Here is an 8,527-nt window from a genome sequence, read left to right as displayed (position 1 = left end):
CTAAAAAGTTGTCTTAAAAATTTCCAGGTTTAGAGAATTATGTTAGTACTTTTCTTGCTGATCAGAACAATTGTCTTTACAAATCCTTCTGTTTAAAGCATTTTAGAGAGATTATAAAGTGCACCATGGGCACATTGCAGTCTCAAATGAGCTTGTGGAAAACTAATAGAACATATAATTTTTCTTATTTGTATTATTTCAAGACCAGAATATCACAAAACTAAGCTTTCATATTGCTTATTGTATCTTAAGTAAATACAATTCCTGATGGAGTTTTGTTGATACCTGTCTTAAATTTAATTTGTCTAAATAAAATGCATATTGTTTATGGGCAGCAACTATGACTTGAGTTTTTTTAAATATTTTCTTTTTTTAAACAATTGTTGTTCTGTGGTCACATTTGTGTTCCTTCCTAAGTGGCTGGCTCTCTAGCTTGAGAATCCTTTGTCCAAAGGGCACAGGTTTAATTCCTGGTATTACTAGATTATTTGGTTTGGGACAGGGATCAGTGATGTGACTCTGATAGCTCAGCTAGAATTGGCCCAACTTTAAAAAGTTACCTAAAGAAATGTGGGGACAGTAAGCAGGAAGGGCATGCAAAAGCACAGGATGGCTGGCCCCTAGCTTCCTATTGCACTTCCTGGCTAAAGGATCACCTTGTCCTTTACTGGGCTTCTGACTTAGCCGTATAAGCTTTCTCTTAAACTTATTAAACATAAATACAAATTAAGAAATGGCAGCAGGGTAGTTGCTCCTTTCCAATGAATTGTTGATGTATAGACAAGAGTGTGGGTCATGAGAGATGGCTGGTGAGGTTTTGCAAGGTTTAAGAATTTAGGCAATCGCTCAGGTTGGCAACTGAGCACAAAAGTAAAATTTGTGAATGGATTTTCTTTGTGACTGTTATGTATGTAATGTCAAGTATTTTATAATTAATCTTTATTGTTTTATTTTAATTGCAATGGCCCTAGGACTTTAGTGTAATTAAACCAACTTACATCCATCCCTTTTCTTCAAACAGACAGGAGTTCTATGTTCCCTAGCTTCAATAAATTTATATGCAATTTTGAGACCAAGGGTTACAAAGTAGGTCAAAACTTGCAAATGGAACTGTGGTGCAACTAATTAATTTGTAAGGAATGTATATCAATTTTAAGAATTAAAAAAAATCATTTGGAATTCAAACAAGACAAATAAATAAATAGAAGTATCTCTTCACAATCATTTAATGAATTGTCACAAATGTAGGCACTATTAAGATTGAAATGAACAAAGCTTCAATTATGAATCTGTTTTCTTTCAACAGACTGAAGGGGTAAACCTCCAAGCTTTGATAAATTCAATCTCACTTTTGGGCTCTTTTCAATGGGAACTTTCTTTGGATTTTTTTTTTTACAAACAAAAAACAGTAGGGAAAGCATCAGGTATAAGGGACTTAAGAGACTTGACAACAGTTAGAAAAAGCTACATGCAACATGATCTAAATAAGGATGCTATTGTAGAGTATCAAAGATAAGCCTACATATATCCCAAATAAAGTAAATGCATATTACAGAGAAGAAAAGGTTCATAGAATACTGTTGGAAGTGATAAAGAAACAAGAAAATTGCAAAAGTTGAGATTATAAGATTAACAAGAAACTATGAAAATTGAAGTACAGTACTAGCCTCCTTCCAACAGGACAAATAAGGGGATTCACACCCCAAGGCTCTGACTACTTTCAACTATACCTTTAGGAGCAAAAAAAATTAAATACATTTTTTCACATATGTCAAATATGACAGTTGACTCAGGAGTTTAGGGTCAGGGATTCAACACTCTGTGGTGCCACAAATGGAAGGACCTTTGCTGTCATAAGCATTGTTAATACTAGCACACACCCATACTCAAATATAACATTCTGTAAAGTCATAAACATCTTAAACAGCAAAAATAAAAGACTTTTTTTATTTTTGATAAATATTATTTGAAAAAGGACACTACAAGGCAAATATCAGGTTCATCAGCATGCTAAATTTGATGTGACAATGATAAAATTTGTTAAATCTTTTCTGGGATCAAACGTGTTAACTATAGATAGCACAGACATTGCAATTTCTATTTCTCCATCCATCTGTTTGATTGAGATTCTGAGACTATGACCCTAGGTCAAAAACTTTGCTCAATCCAAATTTATAAGGTTTCAAAGATATGCCAATACATTTCCTTAATTTTGAAGAAAAAAAAAGTGATATGGCTCAGAATCCTACTCATAACAGGAATTGCATTTTCAGAACTAAAGGCAGAGAAAAAGCAACTGGAAACTAAAACTTAAGATAAAATGTTGTTTTGTCAAAATTTCAATTTTGACAAACCTGTTAAACTTGTCGAACCTGTCAGATTGGCGAATTTTATGGCTCTCTAGAGGAAAAAGGAGTGGAGGTGGGTACTCTAGAATTCCTTCCCAGGATATACTTTAGCCTTTAGAACCACCCCTGAAAGTTTCATTTTCCTAACCTTACCCCTTTCTGAGATAACAAGAAGTCACTCAACTAGAATATTAACAATCACTTTATTAAACAACTATCAAAAAACTGCTGATCAGCTATTACTCTGCTTAGAGATAATCGTTTAGCAGGGCATGAGAAATTTTGTGTTTTCTCTTTGTTTGAAACAGCTTAATTTTTTTGCTTCAAGAATAACAGAACAAGAAGTCAATGATCATTGTATTTAGCAGTTATCATACAATTAAAGCTCTATGATCACTGAGCAAGGTGAAGATCTACATCCATAATAATAATCATCTAAAAGCTGCTGATCACAAATAATTTTTTTTTTTAACTGAGATATTCTTACCACTTACACTGGAAGTCTTTTGTCACACATTTTTGGAATTTGAAATCTCTCTGGAAACAGATCTTTCTTCCTTATGCTCTGGTTTTCCTTATGCTTTGGATATGGATCGCCACTATCTTTCTTTAGTTTCTTCTGAAAAACCTCAGATAAATGCTGCAATTTCGTAGAATTTTTTCGTGGGGTTTTTGACGTCATAACCCTGCGATAATTACGGATGAAATTCTAGTCCGGACTGAGAATTCTTCGAAGAATTCCAGACGGATGCGAAATTAATTCTGCATACTTGAGATTTCGGACACGCTCAATATCGTTGGAAGTTCTGAAATTGTTTGGTGACGCTAAGGGTGTTCTCTACAGCAACAAGTTCGGAAATATAATATTATGCTGACTAGAAAGAATTTTGTCTTGAGAGCCCTCGAGACAGACCTCTATTTAACCATATGAAAAAATTCGAATGACCATTTTTAATTGTTTGGCTTCTGCTCGTGAAAGTAACGACAGCAGGACGGCTAAACCCTGACGTGGAACACCCTTTCACCTTGAAAGCCTCTGATGGAACAAAGAAGACGTGCATAGTGGGTAGCCCGTCCATGAGTCCAACCAGTGCCAAACCCTATCAAAGAGCTTTCTACTAACTAAAACTGAATCTAATGCTTTAAGTTATTAAATACCAACGTGACACTGTTCAAGAATCTAAAAAAAAGCATTACTTGGGGAGATGGATCCCGGCGTTGGAGCTAAGGCCACAGGACCATTACCATTAACCCAAACTAGCAGTCATCACTTAAAGCTATTGCTCTGTTGAAATGGACTGGATAAACTTGAATTACTTGCTGAATTGCTTTTGAAGTTTGGGTATATTACAAATAAAACAATAGTATTTTTTTTATAAAACTATACTTAAATAAAAGTATCTTTTGAACGGAGTTATAAAGATAAGGTGTAAGTGGATGGTTATTAGTGTTTAATTCAGGACAATGATGGATTAGTAGAGCCTAAATTATCTTTGGGAAAGAGTTCTGTTCTGAACTTTAGTTTCTAGATTGCTGTTGGAGGAAGGAGAACAAGAAAAGGACCTTTCTATTGTAAAGAACAAGGGAATATGGAGGAAACGAGCTATGATAAGAAATGAGCGAAGTTTATGGCGTTCTGCTCAGCTTTGAGCAGGGACCAGGACATAGCTAGTAGTATAAGGATACTGCACCAGGAAAGAGACGGAGGTCTTGGATACTTTTTGCGTCCCCTAAAGAAAAATAATGTCAGACTGAGCCTCCATCAGTGTAAATACATCAATGAAATTACGAGATTCTTCAAGACACGTTAAAAGTGCAATAAAGGTTAACGTATTCAAAACTTTACCGGTAGTATCTGCAAATACCTGAAATGAAATCACAAAATATCTGAAACACATCCATACTGTTTATAAAATTTAAAGTTAAGAGGCTAATAGGTAAATATAAAATTTGATTCCCTGTTTGTTTTCATTTTTCTTTTTTTTTTACAAGTTTCTAATATGTAATTCGCACGTCAGCATCTGCCAAAATTTATCAACAATTTCAGTGATCCATGCAGCATTCGCTTTGTCTCTTAGAGGATAATTTAGAAATAAATACGGAACTTTGAAGAATTTTCGTGATTATGTAGAAAAAAAAACCTGTTTAGCTCTAGATGGTTGGCTGAAAAGGATAGTCTTCGGCAAATCTCCTCTTATAAGTTTGTCTACAGCATACCTCAGTATAAGAAGTATCATGCTCAGTATAAAAGTATCAGTATAAAAAGTATCAACTAATTTGCTACCTACATATACCAGGATAATGCCTCGATTATTACCACAGTCACTCTTATCACCTTTATTATACAATGGTTTAATTAGGATTTTCTTAAAATCGCTAGGTACTTCTCCTTTTTCAAATATCGCATTCATAATCTCCAGTATCTGATTTCCAACCTCAGAGTCAATATATTTAAGAAACTCATTTACCAAACTATCAGCACCTGGGGCCTTATTATTTTTAATCCATTTAGTACCATCGCTTACTCTTCCTCCCAAAACAAATCTTCCTTCATATCCAATGAATCACAGACTTTTTTATTTTCCTATATATCTTTTCCTGCAACTATATCTCGATTTAGTACATTCTCAAAATGTTTTGCCCATCTCTATTTAGCTCTTTCCTCATCTTTAACTGTGGCGCCATTCCTTCCTTTAACTAAGAAAAGTCCGGAATGACTACTTCCTCTCATTTTATTGACATGGCAGTACAATACTTTACTGTTACATCATCTAGCTGCATCTTCCAGATCCTCTGCAATTTTGTCCATGGTCTCCACTTCACACCTCCTTACTTCATATTTAATACTTTCTCCAATTTCTTAACATTTCTCTTGTTTTCATATGATCTATCACTCGGATAATTCTTGTACAAGCCTATTATCTTCTGTTTTAAACATATAGCTTTTTCACTTATATTCCTAGCTGCTTTCCTAACTTTCTTCCCTAAGACACCATCAGCAACTTCACAACCTATTGTCCTAAGATTATTCCGTAAATTTTCATCTTTAGAAAACCATATTTTTTTCATGATGGGGACGGTACTCAAAACCTGGCACACAGAATTTTGGACCCTACAGATCGATTGGCTGTCTTAAACATATTCTTCTGCAGGAGGGGGCAGGGACTTGAGGATATCCAGGAAACTGGAAGGTAAAAAGTAATTCTCAAAAAACCATAGGAAGGGAAGAAGAGAAAGAAAAAGCCATGGAAGTGTACCAGCCAATCTAAGAAGGAAAGTGTGGCTGTCCGTGGTTGTCTATCCACTTATTGGTTCTGACCCTTAAAAGAGACAATAAAAGTTCTAATTTGTGACTGAATGACTCCTTCCCGGCTGTCTGTAAAGATTTCTTCTATAGATAGGGTCGGGATAGCAAAATCTAACCGTTCAGGGAGAAGAGCGGTAAGTAAAGAGCAATTCATATCAATAGTGCAAGCATAAAAACCGAAATTCCTACAACCTAAAAGTCAAGGGATTATGGTGATTCCATATATGTAAAATTATGGTGTTTTTTGGTGAAAATAAACCATAAAACTCAGCTTGTCTGGGTATTCACGAACCGCGTTTTATCATGTCGTTTATTTATGTTTTTTGCCAAGAATGATTGTATGCTTCTTTTTTGTATTTTTTAATTTATGTCACAAAATATCATTTTCTACTGTAGGTTCAGTTACCCACACAAATTTCTATTTTTGGATTCAAATAAGGGTCAAACCTACTGAAGTCTGGGTGAATCTTTTTTAAATTATTTCAATTTTTTTTTTCAGTGATACATATTCAGCAGAAAGCGTTAAAATTGAATATTCCACATTTTTTAAGCTCTAAAAGTTTGTTTTTAATTATAGTAATTACGCTTTGTTATCTAAAAATATCCATGATAGTATTTGAAACCGAACGTTCTAGTATAAGAATGTTGTTTTAAATTAAGAAAAAAAAACTAATGCAGGGAATGTAAGATAATGTAACGTAACTTTTTGTCATTAATGGTTAAACTCCAAAATAACGAATGGGATGCTCATAAAATACTACGAATGAAAAAATGATTGTTTTCTTTTACACAATCATAATGACTATTCCTCCAGTAGCTAGTATCAAACAGTTCATGGAAACGAACTGTAAGTAAGGAGCGCCTCGGCCCAATAGTAACCAAAACTCTTAAAAATGGAATTTCGATAACAATAGATACGTCAAAAGAATGTTTGGCTCTTTTGCTGATTCTATCGATTCAAAGAAGATGTCAGTTTTGTAATCAGAACCAGTGTTTCCCTTTCAAATCTCACGAATCCCTAATAGGCTGATAGAAAATTCCTAAGAATCCATATTGTCAAAAAGAAAATCCCTAAAACTTTCACCATCTTCTGACTTCTTTCCAAGTCACAAATAAAGCCTTATTGTGATGAATTTTAATGGTATTTGTTCAAGACAACTTATTGCGCAACTCAAGATCTTTTACTTGTTCCAAGATTTTGACGTGTAAAACAATTCTTTCTAGTTATTAAGTAGGTAAGCTCGGTTTTTATTTATAGATTCCGCTGCCAGATCTCAGACTTGCAGATCTCAGAGGTCGCTTTTTCAAGCATTATGTTGTTTTGACTTTTTTTTTATATTGGGTTGTTCTTATGTTAATAAAAATGTCTGAAAATTATTTGAAAATTTATAAAACCCTATTTTAAAGGGAGGTGGTTTAATACCTAGAAACGTCAGCTAGAAGGCTCTTTTGGGGTTGCCACTTGGTGGAAAATTAAATAAAAAAAACAAGTTTTTTCAACTGAAAGTAAGGAGCGACATTAAAACTTAAAACGAACAGAAATTACTTCGTATATGAAAGGGGCTGCTTCCTCATCAACGCCCCGCTCTTTATGCTAAAGTTTGACGCTTTCTCTCAACTCTTCTTTTTAAAACAGTAAAAAACTTTAGCGTAAAGCGTGGGGCGTTGATGAGGAAGCAGCCCCTTTAATTTACGAAGTAATTTCTGTTCGTTTTAAGTTTTAATGTCGCTCCTTACTTTCAGTTGAAAAAACTTGTTTTTTTTTATTTAATTTCTGAACGTTTTTGAATCAATGCATGTTTTGATTTTGGCTCTCCGCAGGGAAATAATTAAAACAAAATTTGCATTTTTTTTTGGCTAAATGGCTTTCTCATAATTTTGATCGGATGATTTTGATAAAAAAAGAGCGGGGGAGGAAGCCTAGCTGCCCTCCAATTTTTTGGTCAATAAAAAAGGCAACTAGAACTTTTAATTTTTTACGAATCTTTTTATTAGTAAAAGATATACGTAACTTATAAACTAGCTTACGTAAAAATTTTTTTATTCTCATGTTTTTATTACACATATGAGAGGGTTCGCTCCCTCGTAAGTACCTCTCTCTTTACACTAAATCTTAAATTTTGGCCCAATTCATTAAGAATGAGCCCTGAATCACAAAAGCCGTAGAATAAATAGTTGACATTACTAAAAATACTTTAGCGTAAAGAGGGAGGTATTAGGAGGAGGTGAGACCCTCATATGGGTGTTAATTTCTGTTCGATTTAAGTTTTAATGCTGCTCCTCACTTCCAGCTGAAAAAAAACTTTTTCATATTTATTTTTTCATTGTTTTTTTTTTAAATAATGCTAGTAAACCATGCGCTCCCTTCATGGAAATTTTCTTCCTCCATGACAAATTCCTCGATGGTAAGTTCCCCCAGTATATCCCCCTCTTTTCAACCCCTCCTCCCAACCAAAAAATCCTCCTGAAAACACCTGTACACTTCCCAATAACCATTACTATATGTAAGCACTGGTCAAAGTTTGTAACTTGTAGCCCCTCCCACGGTGACTGTGGAGGAGTAAGTCGTCCCCAAAGACATAGTTATAAGGTTTATCGACTACGCTGAATAAAATGGCTATCTCAGAATTTTGATCCATCGACTTTGGGAAAATAATTAGCTTGGGAGGGTACCTAGGTGCCCTCCAATTTTTTTGGTCACTTAAAAAGGGCATTAGAACGTTTCATTTCCGTTAGAATGAGCCCTCTCGCAACATTCTAGGACAACCGGGTCGATACGATCACCCCTGAAAAACAAAAAAACAAAAAACAAATAAACACGCATCCGTGATCTGCCTTCTGGCAAAAAATACAAAATTCCACACTTTTGTAG

This window comes from Artemia franciscana, chromosome 2 (assembly GCF_032884065.1).
Source record: "Artemia franciscana chromosome 2, ASM3288406v1, whole genome shotgun sequence".
Taxonomy (NCBI): Eukaryota; Metazoa; Arthropoda; class Branchiopoda; order Anostraca; family Artemiidae; genus Artemia; species Artemia franciscana.
Note: the sequence above shows the minus strand (reverse complement) of the source record.